Genomic DNA, 14,118 nt, shown 5'->3' with positions numbered 1-14,118 from the left:
TATTTCAATTGACATCAACACTTGCTGTGAAAATTGCCTACAGTTGAGTGTTTGTCCCTGAACTTAGACAAATGGGCTTTACAAATCTTTCTGTGTTGAAGAATCTCTCCAGTGTGACAAATAGCAGCACCATTCTAGTGATAGGGCTTTCTTTATGTCTCTCTTCTGTGACAGTAGAACCTGCTCTGCCTGACATGAGAAACTTCTGTCATCTGCTTTTGCCTCTGGTCATCCTTAGGAGAACAAAAGTCACCAAATCAGTCAGAGCAAGCGAAAAGGAGAAGGTGAAAGTACTTTCCAGAATGCTTAAAATAATTTCCCACTTAGGAACATGAAAACTCCTCTGGTTTCTCACTGAATTTTATTTTGGCCAGTATCACATCTGAATGCTGACCTGTTGTTACTAGGTACTTCAGAAGATTAATTGACAGGTTTGTCACTAATCACAGAAGAACAAGAGCATGAACATTCTGTCTAAGAGGAAAATATCCTCTGTCCAGGTCATAGAATCATAGAATGTTAAGAGCTGGGAGGGACCTTGAAGATAATCTACTCAGAGTCCCCTTGCCATGGGCAGAGATACCTTCCACTAGACCAGGCTGCTCAAGGCTTATCCAACCAGGCTTAAACACTGCCAGGGTTGGGTTATCCACAACCTCCCTGGGGAACCTGTTCCAGTATCTTAGCACCCTCTCAGTAAAGAATTTCTTCCTAATATGTAGCCTAAATCCCCCTTCTTTCAGTTTGTACCCATTACTCCTTGTCTCGTGACTACAGTTCCTGATGAGAGTCAGACTTCTCTGAAGGCCTCCTTCAGACACTGGAAGGTTGCCATGAGGTCTCCACTCAAGCTTCTCTTCTCCAGGCTGAACAGCCCTGACTCTCAGGGGAGGTGATCCAGACCTCAGATCACATTCGTGGCCCTCCTCTGGACTCCAACAGTTTCATGCCCTTCGTATGCTGCAGAGAACACACAAAGCTGCAGGTGGGAATGTACCTCCCCTTGTGAGGAGGGTAGCTTATGGATGCACAAAAGCATTTCAGGTCATAACAAAAGCATTTCCCAATCAATTCAGGAAATAATGTAGTCTTTCAAATCATGGCAAAATATTACTGCAGGTTAGGGTATAGAACCTGCTATGATTAACTAATCTACAATTCAGGAGCTAAGTGAGACTAAGGGAGCTCTTCTGGGATGAGCATTGCTTAGCATATTGGTCGGTATGATGCTCATGAACTCACCCCTGTGCTACTTCAGACAACACTGCCTTCTATAAAATGCCTTTTTTTTCCTCAGGTCCCTATTAAACTCCAGCATGGCAACCTAGCCCTACACCTCTAGGCTCAAGAAAAAGGTATGAGATTTTAAGAGCAAACCTTAAAGCAAGGTTATCACTGTTCTCAATGGCCTGGAAGAAAAATGAGGACCAGTTTTGAATGAATGCTCATGGAAGTGCAAAACTGGAAAACAAGATCTAGACCCAGGAAAAAGATTGCAGAAAGTTTACAATTATTACAAAAAGAGTTGAAACATTGCATTTTTGATGTCAACCACTGTGAATGGAAGTTTGAATAGCTTGGTTCAGCAGCCCTTAGAATGATGCCATCAGCCAGCATTACTGATCTCCTATAACACTGACAAATATAGAATTGTTTAACAGCTTCCTTAGGTAAGAAATACCTAGTCCCCTGCAAAAATGAGGGTAAGATATAAGCAGGCCAATCTGGTTTTAGTGTCACTGTATTTGCACTAGATAGTGTGAACAATTTTTAGTAACAATAAAACCACCCTGTTACAGCAATTGTTTAAAAGTGCTGAATATTTTTGATAAATAATTTCAAATGAAAAGTAAAATAAACAATTATAAGTAAAAGTTTTGGTGATCAGGTGTCACCACAACTTCTCATAAACTTGAAATACTGAATGTTCCCATAGATTCAAGACTACCAGGTTTCTCATATTTACTCTGAGTGTTTGAGAAAATGTGTATGGTTCAGGCCTGCCTCAAGGTAGACATGTTTGCATGCCATCTTGTAAATGCTGTGGCTATCTATCTGTGTGCAGAAAGACACTCCTAGGTAGAAAAATATATTTTTATATCTGGGCAGATACATAGATAAGTGTACATACTTATAAAATTAAAAGATTACAGTGGCTGTATTACTCAAATATAATGCAGATATAAATGAGAAATCATCATTGAGAAATGTAGTGTGTAAGTCATCCCTTGAAATGCTTTACAGGAGTACATCTTCTCCTACTCCATACTTAAAAAACACCCAGACCCTTAAATGTGAAATTTCTTGCAGATCTAGATAATGCAAAATGACATCCTTATTGTTCATTTCAACTCTTGTTGAATCACCAGATGCAGTTGTGGAAATAGTATATGTTTCCCAATAGCATAATGGGCATAACAAACAAATTCCTTTGCATGTTCTTGATTCTGCCAAAAGCCAAATATCTTTGACTTTCCACTTTGAACAATCATTCTCCACAAGCCAAGCATAAAGAACTTGAGTTACGATTTCAGTCACCTTCAATTGATAATATTTGTGGTGTACACTGGAGAATAAGATTGAGTGGTTCTATGCAGTTTGTTAAATCGTTCAGGATTTCACTCCATGTCCTTCTGATTGCGAATAGAAAATTTGCATTTTCAAATGCAAAACAAAATTTTGTTTGGAGACAGTAAATAGTAGTCCCAAAGGGAATATATATTTTTGACTGGAAAAAAGTAATGGCTTGTGCATGTGTGATTCATGCTGTATATTTATTAGGCTATCTGGGTGGGCCATATATGCATAAAAATATATTAGCCAAATACAAAGAATCTGCTCCATCTTTTCTAATGGTAAAGTATAAAACTATGCACATTGGAAATTTTAAACCGAGTCTCCTTTTATGTTAATCTAGGGAGAAATCAAAACCCTGCAATAATATTTTATAAACTGGAACAATTTTGTGTATTTTTAGCCTTATTTGGAAACCATAAAGATATGTTCCCAGTTTCTTGACTTCAAACTTTTTGAGAACATATTTAAATTTATTCAAATCCTCCCAAGACCCCAGTAGTACTCATTAGCTGCAAAACATTGATCCATATTCAGTAGTTACCCTGTGACTAGTTAGAATGTAGATAAAAGTTTATTAAATCGCAAATTGTCATCTTGCTGTCAGGAGGTCAAGTGACTTGGATTAGCATTTAAAATTATGGGGCAAAGCCCTTGGATTTTGAACTCTGAATGTATTTTGGTACCCACCGGTCTGCCTCCAGCAACCTTGGCAGAGGCAGCCCTACATCCACTTAATTCCCTAGGCACCTGGACCATCCAGCCTTGGAGAGATCTGCCTAGCAGTGTCTTGACTGGACTTCCTGTAAGCCACATGTGCACAGCTGTTTTTTGTGTTTTCAGCAAAACTTTTGGGGGTCTAGAGGAGAAGAAGGAGGTGAGGAGAGTAGGGAGGTTTCAGCTGTGGCAGAGTAGAGGAGACTGGTATCCCAGCTCGCCACTTCCTAGGTCAGAGCCTGCAGGATGAGTGATCTCCATTGCACATTCCTGCAGAGGGATGGACATGAAGAGTAATTTATTCCCCATCTCTTGATTTGGTCTAGGAATGGTATTCCCCAATTTAGTGTGCCCCACTGAGACTCTCCAAACTATGTGCCACTCACTCTCTCCCCCTCCCCCTGGATGGAGAAGAGAATTGGAGGCACAAAAGGTAAAGATCATGGATTGAGATAAGACCAATTTACTGGAAACAGCAATGAGATAAGAAAATGAACAGTAAGAGCAACAGGACTTATGACAGAGGGTGATCACAAAGAGGTCATCACATGGAACCTCCCTAATGGTAGACAATACCAGACCTGGAAAAGAGCCCTTTCCCCATTCCCAGAAAAGACATGAGGTGGTATAGAATAAGATACAGGTCCTCTCCTTTCCCCCTCCTGGCTACTGCAAAAATTACCTCTGTCCTGGCCAGAACCAGGACAGTTTTTGAAAAGAGATCTGTAGGAGAAAAAATGGAGGCTCCAGATTCTAATTGCTTGCTGTTAGCTCTGAAGTAGGATCTCAGCTTCTGAAAACAGAAGTAGTCGAGACAGTTTTCTGTGCAATTTCTAATTGGTTGGATTTATGTCACTGCCTAATCAGAGCTGGGATTCATCTCAATGAATGTCAGTTGCTTAGGAGAGGTAAATACCTAATCCTGGGTTTGGGATTTCCCTCTGGGACTCAGGCATGTAAAACACAGCACAGGCATTGCATACCTGAGTTAATGTGCCTTGGCACATTATGAATTGGATCCTCTACATACTTAGCCAAGGTTCTTTACAAAATTTGTATAAATACAAAAAGATTTGGCTTTAGCCCCCCCTGACTCATTTCTTTTTTTTACTTGTAAATGGGCATGAATCCATACATACAGGATAAAATAATATATTTATAAAATAATAATAATACAATTCTTTTTACCTGAATTAGAATAATCTTTGTTACTGTAGTGTAATTCTTGCAGTTGCACTGCTATTTCTATGGAACAAAAGTGATACACTTGACTTTTGTAAACTGTTAAGAGGACATGATGTAATCCACATTTCAGTATTTTCAAGAAACTGTTCAGAGATAGCCTTAGTGTTTACCCCTTTACCTGAGAAAGACATTTTCTCTTTGTCAGCTGAAATTTGAAATTTGTCAGGTAAACCATACATTATCCTTATTCCAACCAAGCATGTGACAGATACACCAGAGCTTCAAGCACAAGGGGAGAACAATGCAAAAACTTTTAGATAATAATTCTTATTGTTACAAGAATAATATAGTTGTTACAAGCACTAGAAGCCATTAGTCTTAGTAGCAAAGCACTAAAAGCTGAAATCCATCCTTGTTTTCCTTTCCTAAGGCACTAAAAGAAATGAACACAGATCTCTACAGGCCCCACAGAGACATGCTACATTTTCATTTCCTCTGTCTCCTTTAGAGATAACAATGGGTCCCTGAAGGCTGTTCCTCTTGTCTAGTTAAGGCTAATGGCTTGTGCTTGATGATAATAAAACCGCTTCTAGCACTGTTTTATCAGCTTAGATGGGTGACTGACAGGTCACCAGAGCACAGTGGAAAAAGAACATCCCCCTGCTGCCTGCCTCACCTGTAAATCTGAAAGCTAAACTGTCAGCTGGATACCAGGGAGAACAAATGCAGCCATGCCACCTGACCTCTGACCTTGGTACTTTCTTCTTCTCCATGGTCAAAGAAGAGGAGGAACTTCAGAAACTGCTGCGGGCAAGAGGGACGAGGCTGTTGAGGTTGGAAAGACAGCTGAAAGAACTGGGGACCGAGCCCAGCACTTGCTGCAGAGAGACAAATGGGTCATTTGCCTTTGTGCTGCTTTCAGTTACTTTCAAGGAACATGAGAAAAGAATTTGATTATTCCAATGGCTTCCACTGATGTTAAAACTTTAGTAGAGGGGACCAGGAAGAATTCTTCATAGCCTTGACAGCATCCTTCCAAGAACAGTTAAAAGAGTGTTCTTCCAGCTTCTCTTTTTCCTAGAGTGGGACTGAGAAAAAGGCAATCATTCGCACATAATTTGTTGGATAAAATTTTCTTCCATCTTGATCCCTAAAGATTATCATGTCACAGCCATCTCTGTTACCTAGCAACTATGATAAAGCCAAGAAAAATACCTAAATATCAATTCCTTAGGAGTAATATAAACACTAATACATTAAGCTTCAAAATCTAAGGGAGTCTTTCTTTTTGTTACTAATGAAACTACCATGCCTTTCCTAACATAATAAAGGAATTGTCTTCTTAATGAAATCTGGCACTATTGATACATGTCTATTTTTGAAACAGACCATGTTCACTTCAAATATTTTGTTGGCACACTGTACATCTTTCAAGTTAGCCACTAAACATCAAAATTACTTTGTTGACATCAGGGGCATTGAAAGTAAACAAGATAATTCCTTAGCTAGAGGTGCCTGAAAGAAAACCTAGTCTTTGAACAATCCCAGATATTGTGGCAACTTGCAAACCTGATCTGTAACTTGCATTTTGCCTCTGACCTTCCTCCTTCCTCCTTTGTAAAGGACAATGCAGAACAGAAGTGGTATTGCAGATCCTTTTCACTGTCTTCATTCATAAAGCCATTCTATGCAGTTAACATAGTCTCTGTTCTAGCTGCTCCAAGAGTAACCACATGTGGGAAAAGATTACTCATTAAAATGGTGATACGAGCCAAGCCTCTATCAGACTCCATGAGAAAAATGCAGTCCCTTGGGGACTTCAAAAGCACCAGAAGAACTTGTAGCAGGCCTCACAGCAATAAATAATAACTTCCCACAGACCAATCATGACCTGATTCACTTAGCTTGCAGGCAGAGATTGCGAATAACAGATTTACATGGATACAATGAAAACAAGAATTTGACAAAAAAATCTTCTGTACTTGTATCCATAGAATCATATAGGCTGGAAAATCATGAAGTCCAAACATTTAGATCAAGAGGTCAAGCCATTAACCTAACACTGACAAGTTGGCATGTTCACCATGAAACTATATCCCCAAGCACCATATCTGAACATTTCTTAGAGACCTCCAGAGATAGTCACTTCTTTGGGCAGCCTGTTCCAGTGTTTAAAAATGCTTTTAGTGAAGAAATTTTTCTTAATATCCAATCTGAAGGATTCTTGAGGCATCTTGAGGCCTTTTTCTCTTGTCCCACCATTTATAGACATGAAGTAAGTTGATAGGGCACCCCTGATCTCAGGTTCATAACTCCTCTAACAGTCTTGTTTTGTTTCATTGTATTAGTTCGTTGGTCTCATGGAGCACAACTTCTGGGTCAGGCCAAAATGATTAAGACCTGGCACCACTGAGAGTCTTAAGTGTCAGAGCTTAGTTCTTGCATTTACAAAATAGTTTATGGGAGCACCTGCAGAAAGGGGGTTTCCACAGGTATTGCATTATATAGATGTATGAAAACTAATTTTCCTATCCCCACATTCCCTTTTCCAACAGATCTCAGTTTGGGGGAGGCAGCAGAAATGTCCCAAGGACTAGGTTCATTATGTTCAGTTTTGGCTTAGTGCAGTGTTAGGACAGCCACTTGAAACATTCTCCCTGCAATTCCTCTGGACCCTGTCTAGGTAACATGGATTCCTCACCCCAGTCTTGCTCTTGGACGTTTCTTGCCCATTTAATGGGTACAGTCAATAATGTTTGAATAGCATCTTCTTGGAGGCTGAGGAAATTTGCAAGACCTAGGTCTATATCTTCTGCGTCTGTCACAAATCCCTTCCTCTCTTCTGTTTTTATTTTATGCGTATCATTCCAATTACTGAATTTATTCACTAAGGCTTTCAGATTGTGTCTTGTTGCCCTTAGTGACTCCTTATCTCACTTAGGAACTTGCCAACCATTTTCCATAAACCCCTTTTGCAATAGATACCATTTAGCAGGGGAATCAGTCAACATTCTAAGCCAAGGACCCTGCTCACTATGCCAATCAATTCTGTCACCCAATTCTATGGAGACAGGCAGATTCTTTTGGGCTCCTTGGTAGAAGAATGACATAAAAAGTTGTTGTTACAATCAAAATTTTAACCTGAACTCTCTGTGAATTGGGTCCTTATACAAAACACAGATAATCAAAAAACTGTTTGGATACAAGTAGAGTTTAAAGTCCCTTTGAAATGAAACACTATTTGCAACAACTTATTTAAATGCTATCTTATTGTTCTTGATTTTGTTTATATCCTTATATTGTTTAATTCCTTGGGACATATTGATCTAGTAGCATTCACATGGAAGAGGAAAAGCATTTCTCCACAAATCCCTTAATGCCTTCCTTATGCAACTCTCTTCTGTTATTTGTTTGGTTGGTATATTTGGTTTACCTGATGATTTAACTAGGAAATTTGAGCTTTGAATAGTTTTGAACTTCTCTGTGAAGGCAGAGAAAATAGGCTCGGTGGAGATAATGTTTTCAGTTCCTTATTCTAAACATTTTTCAAGGGAACATCTTCTGGGAGTTGAAGTTAAGTCCTACAGTTTTGAAACTACTTTCTCACTTAGTGAAGGGAAGGCGGGTTTCCTGCAGAATATAGCTCAGGGCAAAATCCACACTTTTTTCCCCACATGTATGTAGGAAGTTATGAATCAGCAAGCATAAATCCAGAATGTCTTCTTAATGCTGGCTGTTTCTCATCCTTATGAGTCAGTAACACCTTTTCCATCCAGCTTGACTGTCTCTCCACTTACTCTTCTGGAAAATAAAAATAATGTGAAAAAAAGAGGAATTCATATGATTTAATTCAAAACCCCCACAATACTCCCACACAAAGATTATCCTTGCCAGTTTTGACATAAAATCACACAAGATAAAACTCTGAATAAGGCAAAGACTTGCATACTGTTTTTAGAATGGAATTGTTGGCTATTTTTGAGATGTCTGATATTGCTACAGCAGTTGCATGTTGGCTTTCTCATGCAGTGTGCTTGTGTCATTCCTTTAGCTCAACAATAAGAGTTTGCCCATTCTCAGATTTGGAATCTGTGAGAGAGGGGACAGGCTCAAGCAGGATACAGAGAAGAAGGTTTGAATAAAGTGGTAAAACGGTAAAGACACTTCCACATGCACTGTAATTGCAGAGGTGAGTCACATCTACACAGAAGTGTTTGCTGCACAAGTCAATGAGGTTAAAGTCTACGGGGCCATGATGAGAGATAGCATCTGCAATGCCCACTGCAAACCGGCTCAGCTTCCCTTCAGATGCTGTTATCCCATGGAGCTTGATGCAAATGGATATGGAAGTGGAGCCTCTGGAATGAATAGAATAAATGGTACCAGGCTGTCAGGGTATGAAGTATGTCGTTTTCTCTGAAAATTAGTTTTGATAGGGATGAAGCTTTTGCTTAAGAACTATGTTTCTGTGGCAGCAGGGGAAAGATGCCCTTTTAGGCTTTGGAGCAGAGGACAAGCCTGTTGACAAAGGCCTTCCTGTCCTCTGATTTCCAGTCTAAATCCCACTTCTGCTGCTGCTTTCTGCTCTTTCTCTCTCTATGCTCTCTCTCTCAACTCCATCACCTTACTTTTAGGTCCCTTTTTTAACTTCACCTCATTCAGTCTCAGACTTCACTCTTGTTTTTCTGTTCTGTGCTCAAACAGTACAAATTTCCCTTTCTCTTTCTGTCCTGATGTCATGGCCATCATCCTCTTGCCACTTCCTTCAGTAAATGGTATTTGGTGTTTTGAAAACTGTCTATTAAAATAGAAAACTCTCATCATTCTTCAGATTTGGAGATGTGGCAAGGTCCATCTGAGTCACATTTGTCTTAGATACACAGTGATAACTGGAGAGTTTCGAAGCTCCACCTCTGGGCTATTTCAGCCCAGCTGCTTGAAGTCATGTCTGACTGTGTGCCTCTCAGCTCTGTTCAAGAGATCTGGAGAGGAACAATCTAAAACTGAGTAATTTCAAATTGACAAGTGATCCTGAAACATCATGGCCAGACTCTACAGCTTCAATCCTACAAATAGGTATGGAAAAACTTGTGGTGTAGATCATATAGTGATGCATGAGTTTGCATGAAAATAACCTCTCAAGTATAATCTTTTTAGGATGCAGAATTTTTTCCCCTCTCTGTTCAGGCTTAGCACATGTTGGCACATGCCTAAGGAACAGTATAAGGAGAGTAGTAGGACAAATCAGGATCTGTCAGCATCTGTGCTATTAGCTTTACATTTTAGGGGCATGGATGGCTCCTCTGAGAGACAAGTCTTGGCACAGAAAATGTCAGACTGGAAATCTGCTCCATAAAAGACGTAAATCTAAACACTTCTCCAAATGTTTAGCCTCTGAGGAAAAATATTGATACTGAAGACACTGTAGAGAAGTTTCAGTCCAAAACAGCTCTTGTCACTCACTTCACATTTGCTCACAGTAAGGATTTGCTTACATCCCCTTGTAAGTATGGGTATTACTCTTTCTTTTGTGAACTGGTAAATTCATTTTGGAACAAATATGCTTCATCTGCCTAGTAAGAGATCACAATGTCTTGCTGGCTGGCATGGGAAAAAAAATGAGATCCTGTGATATTAGTATGGATGTCATAGCTCTCTTCTAGAGGATATAAAATGTTAATAATACTCATAGATACCATAAACCAAAACAACTAAACACTGTCTTCCTCTCTTAGAAAAATAATATTAAAAAATGACTGCAGCCATATTCAAGAACAATTGCTCAGTGAGTCATTCATCACTGTAAAAAATGAATTTAGCTTACCAAGAAAATGTTTGTTTCCTGCTTTAACAAGAATTCAGTATATCAGCAAGGAAATTGAATCATCTCACTTGACTGTAATAAAAAGCTGATTTATACTGAAATCATAACAAGCACCTTGAGAAACTAGAAGTGTTGTTTAAGGTGCAACTGAAATTATTAATTCCTGAATGAAAAATGGATCTGATTTAACGAAAATCAAACACAAGTAACCACAGGAAAAATTTGCAAAGTAACAATATGGGTAATACATGGGGTGATGATCTAAAAAAACAGACTAGAAGAAAAAGACCCCTGAGGAACTTTCAGAAGCTGAACATGAGCTCTGTATTATAGTCAGTTCTTCTGTAATTGGATGATACTTAAATGAACAGGTTTTATCCAAGTCGTGTTAAGGTCATAGGGATCAAAGCTGACCAAAGAGAAAAAAAAGCAATCCTCACAGAGAATGCAAGAGGATAAAAACATGTAGGAACACAGAAAGAAATTATTCTATTTCTGATCTTTAAAGCACTTATTCTTCACATTTATAACCTAAGCACTGAATGGAAAAAAATTAAAGACAACAACAACAACAACAACAAACAAACAAACAAACAAACAAAAAAGAAAAAACAAAAAACCAAAACAACCAAACACAAAACCAACCAACCAACAAAAATGCCAAACCATACCCAAAAAAAAAAAAAAAGGCTAAAGAAAAACCCAAAAGAGAAAATGAGGGGGACTGGTCTTCCAGTAACTGATATTAATTTTTTTTCTTGTAAGCTTTGTAAGCTTGTCAGTCAACAACAAAAGCAGAAAAAGGACTACATATGTAAACACTGGTGACAGGTAGAGAACAATTATTGAAATCAAATAAAATCAGGATGCAGCATCAGGTGAAAGTACCTGAAGTGAAATAGACAGAGATTACTTCTTTGACAGTATTTGTGAGCTTCCTCGAGTCATAGAAATAATCTGAAGGGTATTATTACAACAGGCAAGGATGGTTGATTGAAAAAACCTCCATTTACCTCCCCTTTTACCAGAAGAGAGATGTTGCTCAGATGTGGTAGTGCTATATTACACAATAAATGTCTGCTTAAGGATGGCAAAAAAGCAAGCCAGCATGAGGGTAACTGAGGGATTTGGCAGTAATGGTGTGTCTGTGGGATGCTCTATGATCTTCTCTTTGTAGAAGCTCATACTACACAGCTTCTGGATTTTTAACTAGGTGAGCCCCACATGGCACATCAAAGCATGTAATACTGTACTAACCTGAATAATGCAACTGCATGTTCAAGGAAAAAGAGGGAGTAAGATGCCCAATGAGTGGTAAGGATCTCCTCTGACATGGAAGAAATGGAGATCAGGTCTCTGCTTTTGGAGATCAATCTGTGTCTGTGGAACTGGATAATTAAAAGCCTTGTTTTTCTGAACTGACAGAAAAAATACCTTTAGCACCCCTACCTGCCCATCACTGCAGACCTTCTTGAGGTGGGTGGGTGGGGACTTGATGGCTTGGGGGATCCCTTTCTTCTTCCTTTAATTTTCAGGCTTGGTCAGGTACTCCTTGTACTTTGCCCTACCCAGTGTTCCAGCTCTGTGGGTTGTGAGCAGTGTGACAGCCCACCCAGTGAGCATCCCTGCTGGAAGTCAAAATCTGGAGGGACTGGAAAGAGAAATACAGAAGCAGAATTTGAAACATAGAGATAAGAATAGATCATCACAGGTAAGACTTTTTAATAGAGGCAGTAATTTAGGACTTGTAGAGGAATTAATAGAATGGACAAAAGTTGGGCAATGTGTGAATGAGTAAGGGGAAAGGGCCAATTCTTGGTGTTTGCATGAAAACTCTCTCAAACATCATTGCTCTGCTGCTATATCATCTCTTGAGAGAGACCAAGAAACTTTCCATGCTCTCTGCATCAAGATCTGTAAAATCTCAGTTAACAGAAATGTTCCAGACAACAGAGTGACTAATTTCCCCACACCACCTCAAATCTGTCTCCTAACAAGTTCCTCTCTTTGAAGAGAGTTCTCATCCCACTGCGCAGCAAAGCTCTCCCACGTCTGTGATGCTTTCCCCGGAACAACAAAAACAGTAACAAAGGATGACAAACTGAACAGAGGCTAATCTAACTGCGTAGTCAGTTGTTCTGCAAGCACAGGGGTAAGTCTGAATCACTCATGTAAAAAATTAACCCCCTCTTCTTCAGTTTTAGCCAGTGACTATCAACACAACACTGAGACTAAATGATCTTCTTGAGGAGAGATAGCTGTTAATTAAACTGAAGTTATATCACAGCTCAATCAGCATTAGGAAATCTTATTTCATTACAAAACATCATGGTTTGTTTTATTTTTACCTTAATTGTTCTTTTCTGATCAATCTCACTTCAGCAGTGGTCCATCTCCAGCAGTACACAGGCTATCGCACAGTTGTATCTCTGGCTTCTCCCAAAGAGCTGTCAGGGCAGCACAAGACATAACAAATTGGATTGACAATGCCAAGAAGGCATGAAGAAGTGTTCATTGTGGAACAGACACACATGCAGGAAACATTTTGTTTAAAGTCTCTTTATACTTGAAAAAAGTAACACCACTTGGCTTGCCACATGGAAGACATGCAGTTTTCCACAAGAAAGGTTTTTCCATCTTGCACATTACATGTGGCAGTGGAGGACAGGGTATGAAGACAATGGTCATTGCAGAAGACACTGAAATCTGTATCACATCTATCCCTGGCCACCAGTGTGTTAGTGACTCATGAAATAGGGGCGTAAGAAACAATTTCAGCTGGAGATCCTGGGGAAAATAGATTGGAAGATGTGAAGATTTCTATAATATTGAACAACAAATGCTATAATATTGAACAACAAATGGGCCAAATGGTTTGCCTTTTTTTTTGTTTAACAGATTAGGAGAGTTTTTTTAAAAAAAGAGATGTGGATTTGTTGCCACTACTGTTATATTACATGTAGAGTAATGTACCTATCCCTATGATAGAACCTAATAGCAGATCCTAAACTGACTTTGAACGCCAGAGGGAGAGCAAGGAGGATGGCAGAGTTTACCTGTCCAATGAAGGCAGTTTGGATCCACAGGCGGTTTCACCCTAAGAAAGTGTTTACACCAGCCTGCTCTGTGCTATGCTGTATCATGTGCATTCATTGACTTCAGCTACCTCAGGGGTCTGTGTCTGACATGAACTACGCAGTCCATCTATGCTGAGGATGTCCCAGCTACAAGACAAATGAAGCTGAAATGGTGGTGAAGCTTAAGAAGGTTGAGTCAGTGCTGGGTGCTTACACAGGTTATTCCTTGCCAAAGTCCATGCTCTGAAATGTAGACCATTGAGAAATCCTATAAATATGACTATTTGCAGCAGTAATGTGTTCTCCAGGAATGATGCCTCTGGGTGTACTTTCCTACAACCAAAATATACAGTTATGTTATAAAAAATAGTGACATTTCTGACAGTAATGAAAATAAATTAGGAATAAGAAGTGCTGTATCCTGCTTTTAAGGAGTCATTCATACATTTTAATAGTGTGTGCATAAGCCACTGCCAGGTAATCGGATTTGGCAGCCAGTCAGCATAGGTATGAGTAAAAATGGCCTTTGTTACTGGCCTGTAGTCAATTTTCCTTGTATTAGGGACACAGAGCCTTGTGCTTTTAGTTCTGAAGTGTCCTACCAGAGTGTGTTTTACAGCAACATTCTATAAAACTAGTTCTAAAGTGACCCAAAAATAGGTGACACTCTGGTTGACTTAATACAACCTGAAAAAATGCCTGTAATTCTTGGGATTATTAAGTAATGATGGAACTTGAAAG

This window comes from Onychostruthus taczanowskii, unplaced genomic scaffold (assembly GCF_017590055.1).
Source record: "Onychostruthus taczanowskii isolate IOZ18803 unplaced genomic scaffold, ASM1759005v1 scaffold31, whole genome shotgun sequence".
In the NCBI taxonomy this organism is placed as follows: Eukaryota; Metazoa; Chordata; class Aves; order Passeriformes; family Passeridae; genus Onychostruthus; species Onychostruthus taczanowskii.
The sequence above is the reverse complement of the archived record's forward strand: the minus strand, read 5'-3'. Positions refer to the sequence as shown.